This window comes from Mastomys coucha, unplaced genomic scaffold (assembly GCF_008632895.1).
Source record: "Mastomys coucha isolate ucsf_1 unplaced genomic scaffold, UCSF_Mcou_1 pScaffold20, whole genome shotgun sequence".
Classification (NCBI taxonomy): domain Eukaryota; kingdom Metazoa; phylum Chordata; class Mammalia; order Rodentia; family Muridae; genus Mastomys; species Mastomys coucha.
In genome coordinates, this window is record NW_022196903.1 from 43,709,130 (window position 1) to 43,714,367 (window position 5,238).

Sequence of the window (5,238 nt, forward strand, 5' to 3'; positions counted from 1 at the left end):
TCATTCTTAAGCCAAGAAGATTTTCCCGGTGGTGGGGGAGGAGGGACATTGTTTAGAGCATCCAGAAGAACTGAAGAGTTGGATATGGACTTTTCTAACCTGGAGCTGTAGACAGAGGAAAACAAGAGCAAATAGATAGGGAACCCCACAATCTCCTCCAATACTATGACTTCAGTGCTTTGCAAAGGCGCAACTCATGACAGGTTTCAGAGCCTCCACAAAAATAATCCTTCCTGTTGTAATTAACCAGGATTTCAACACAGGACCACTTGATCCTAGAGTCTGAAATTTGAATTCACTATACAAATTTCAAAATGCATCCCCCTAAAAGGTAATTTGTGTCATTAAAAGGTAGTTCTGTTTACAGTATAGTCTTCTGTCCTACCAAGAGAGCACTTTGTACCCTTTGGGGATCAAGGTTTGGTATCAAGCTGTGTCCCAGTATGTTCCCTCACTAAGATAACACCAAATAAGGAGGGAAATGGGAGTTTACCTGCATGAGAGATATACGGGTGAAGGAGGAAATAGAAATGCACACCAGCGCTTGGGCTGGGACGGGGCTGTGAACTGTGAGTGGAGAGCCAGAGACTCCAGCTCAAGCTGCAGTTAACTTCAGAGGAAGAAGCTGAGATGTGAGAGAATTACTAGGCCTAGGTACCAGCTTGGGGATAGAAATGCCTCTGTCTTCTCCTTTCCTGTGTACCAGAGTCACAGGGTTGACATGAAGGACCTTGGCATTGGGCTAGGTGAATGTAGCCTTGGTACTGCGCGTGGCCATGGCTGAGTGTCCTAGATGGAGGTTGAATTTCAAACCACAGGTGAGCACTGTTGAGCCAAAGTTGGTGCAAACCTCCTTGTTGAACAGGAAGCAGCTGGAGCTGCAACCATCTGAGACAATAACTTCAGTCGAGAACTTTGTATTCTTGATTGAGACGATAATGCCCAAGAATAAAGACGAGCTGAAATTTCTCGATAAAAGAAAAACATCTCCTGGGGTGGCAGACTACATCATCATCACTGATGCTCAGGAGCCAGGAGTGTTGAGTTTCAAGACCCATTTCCAAAGCAAAATATGACCTCTTCTGCAAAACCTAAGAGGGCCAACAAGCATATGCTGATTCTTTTTCTTGGTACTACCAGCTTCTTACCAAGATACAGACAGTGTGTGACATTCAGCAGTGTGGCCCTCCCACGGTGGGAGGTTCACAAGAGCCATAACAGGTTTGTCATACAGTACTATGTGGAAGATGTCAGTGTGCACCCCACAGGGTGAGAGATCCTAGTGGATCCTGGAGCACAGATGTCCAGAACTGGAGAGTTCAGTAGCTCTGGTAATAATGGCAAGTTCTACAACAGCCCGGAGGAACTGGCTCAGGAAAACACAGATGGAGAAGTGGACATGGTGGTCCTCAACGACCACTACCAAAGAACACAGAGCAGCCTCCAATCTTACCCTCCTACAAACCCCATGGGGACTTCATCGTGCCCTGAGCATGGCTAGCCCCAACACAGCACAGCCTTATTTTCCCCACTACAGCCTAGAGGCCAGCAGTGTGCCCCACGGAAGATGGGGCTTCTCCTTCCAGCTGAGGTTCTCTTCTGGGCTGTAGATCCTTGATATGAGCTTTGCATTTAATGTGCCACCTACAAGTTCAGTGTGCAAGAGGTCATGGCCTTTATAAATGACACACACAACTGTGTGAGATCAGACCCAGTAGATGAACCTGAGCAGTGTCACTGTGACTTGCTCCCTGGAATTGACTGAACCACAACCACATTCCTAGGTGCTTTCCGCAAGACACTGGATTTCTCCATCAGATGAGTTTTACAGTATTTGAGGCTTTCGGGTGTCTTTCGTGCAGGGGAATTGTCCCACCTCAATGATGGGCATGCAGAAGAAGGCTGATATAGAAAATCTAACAAATCTACCCCAAAGATCTCTTTAAACACTTGAATGTGTGTGTGTGTGTGTGTGTGTGTGTGTGCACACGTGTGAGTGAGTGAGTATATGTGTGTGTGTGTGAGTGTGTGAGTGTGTGTGTGTGTGTGTGTGTGTGTGTGTGTGTGTTGAATCACTGTGGTACTGTCTGTAACAATGCGAGTCTGGTAACAAGAGACTTTCCATGGTAAGGGGGAGCAGGTCAGTGCATTACAGCACAGCTGTACCCCGGTCCCAAGTAGTGGAAAAATGTGTATGAGTGGTGAGTCTGTAGACTGGAGAGAAACCCTGCAGGATCTCTGTGAGTTTGAGACCAGCCTGGTCTGCATAGTGAGTTCCAGAACAGTCAGGGCTACACAGAGAAACCTTGTCTTGAAAACAACAAACAGACAAACAAACAAACAAACACAGTCTTGAAGAGCTCTAGGATGGATGTGGACAAAGGTTCAGCCACTAAAGTGCTTGCCACCAGGCATGAAGACCTGAGTTCCAATCCCCAACACAAGTAGAACTAAGCACAGCATAGTGTGGGGTTAAGAGACAAACACAGAGCTTTTTGACAGGCCAAGCTCAAAGAATCACTGAGCTCCAACTTTGGTGAGAAATCCCAACTCAATAAATACAATGAAGAGCAAATAAGATGCATGATCAAAAAGCCAGGGAGAGCTGGAAGGAAGTGATAAGTGGCTGTCACTCAGGATAGCAAAACAGTATCTCTCTCTCTCTCTCTCTCTCTCTCTCTCTCTCTCTCTCTCTCTCTCTCTCTTTCTCTCTCTCTCCCTCCCTCTCTCTCTCTCTCTCTCTCTCTCTCTCTCCCTCTCTCTCTCTCTCTCTCTCTCTTTCTCTCTCTCTCTCTGACAAACACATACTGTGTCTCTCTGTGTCTCTGTCTGTCTGTCTCTCTCTCACACACACATTTACACACACTCGCTGTGCTAAGTGTCTATATATCTGTCTTTCTCATACACACAGACTCATACTGTCTGTCTGCCTGTCTTCTATCTCTCTCACTCATATACACACAAACACACACACATACACACACAATAACACACAAACCGCTTCCTTAGGCTCACTGAAGTGGGACAATTCACCTATAGCCTCCATGAGAGGCACCTAAACACCTCAGACAGTGAAAAACTCATCTAACACAAAAATTCCATATTTCCTTTGGCTCTGTTTGCCCTGGACATGGAGAAGAGGGGCACACAGAGACACAGACAGACAGACAGGCAGACAGGCAGACAGACAGAGAGGTTGTTGCTTCCTGTCTTGGTAAGGGTTTCTATAGCTGCTTAACAAAACACCATGTTCAAACCAACTTGGGAAGGAAAGAGTTTATTTGGCTTAAGCGTCACATCATAGGTCATCACTAGAGGAAGTCAGGACGAACTCAAGCAGGGCAGGAAACTGGAAGCAGGAGCTGACCCAGAGGAGTGCTCTGACTGGCTTGTTCACCATGGCATGCTCAATCTGCTTCCTTATAGAACGTAGTACTACCAACCCAGGGATGGCACCACTCATAATGGGCTGTAACTTCCCCCATCAATAACTAATTAAGGAAATTAATTAGCCTTAGAGGCTTGCCTATAGCCTGATCTTATGAAGACATTTCTCAACTGAGGTTCCCTCCTCTCAGATGACTCAAAAGTTGACATTAAACTAGCCAGCACATTCCCCTACTAAGTTGACAGTAGCTTGAGGACTGAAAGCCACTACTTTCTTATTCTCCATTTTTTCCCTAGCTTTCTGATACTGTCCATACTTAGGGGCTTAGTGGCACTTCTAAGTGGGGACAGTGGCGTGACACAGCAGAGACCACAGGGGCATCTGATAGGACACCAAAGAGCCTGAAAGGCAAGGGAGTCAACAAGTGGGGAGGCATGGTGTGGAGGAGCAAACAGGGAGACACAGAGGCTAGGAAGAGCAAAAGCCAGAAAGAGGTGGCAGATGGCCACTCCAGGATGCTCTTCGGGGATGGAGAAGGGTTGCAAGGAGAGGAAATGTCTCCTATCTGCAGCAGGGAGGGTCATTTGCTAACAAATTCTGCCTTGGATTCTATGTCTCTGCTGTCCTTTGTCCCTCAGCTATCTCTGAGCAGCATCTTGCTACTTCTGGTATGTCACAGAGTGTCCTAAGTCTCTCTCCTGCACCTCATCCTTTGATTTTAAAGTAGAAGACCAGTCATGAAGGACATGAGACACAAGAAATACATACTGCCTACTGAAGGATTACTGGTGTGCCCCAATGACAAAATACCAGTCAATGGCCTGGATAAGATTGCAGGGAGGAGGGAACAGGGAGAGTTTGGAGGACTTAGAAATGGGTGGGAAAACTCCTTGACACTGCAGTGGCAGGTGCCTGTGACACATGTTTGTAACACATGATCTCCTGGATGCACAACAAACAGGAGCCTTGGTGTTCCATGTGGACTCTGGATAGTAATACAGTAACCCTGTGACTCAGCCTTTGTGGCAATATGGACTAGTGGATGGATGCTGGTAACTGAGGAGATGTAAAGCTAGGAAGAGAAAAGGTACCCCTCAGATCCCACATGCAAAAAAAGCCTGTGTGGTAGTACATACTGGTAATTCCAGAGCTAAGAGGCAGAGACAGCTGGTCTGCGGAGCATCTTGACAACCCACTGGCCTACTTGTCTAGTTCTAAAATTCAGGTCCACACCTGTAATTCCAGGACTGGGAGGTAGAGGCAGGAGGATTAGAAGTTCAAAACCATCATCAGTTACATAATCAATCTGATCCCAGCCTGGGTTGAATTAGAGCCTGTTTCAAACAAAAGAAGAGGAGAAGAAAGAGGAATAAAAGGAGAACCAGAAGGGTAGATGGCCCCTGAAGAATGACACACTTAGGTTTCTTCTGAAATCCACACCCGTTTATAGAACCATCACGCCTTAGCAAATACACACTAACAAATACACAGTGAAGTCCACTTTGCTTATTTAATGGAGAGATGACTAAGATGTTAATAGCATTTGTTTCTCTTGCAGAAGACCCAGATTTGGTTTCCAGCACCCACACTGAGGCTTACAACTATCTATAATTCCAGTTTCAGGTTATAAAATGCCCTCCTCAGATTTCCATGGTAATCTTCAAGCATGTGGTGTGCATACATATACTCAGGCATACACATGTACTGGTAAAATATAGTAAGGATACTCTGTTATTCTTGCAGACAAGAGCCTAGCACAATTGTCCTCTGACAGGCTCCACCCAGCAGCTGACTGAAACAGATGCAGAGACCCACAGCCAAATATTAGAGGGAGCTCAGGGAGTCTTGGA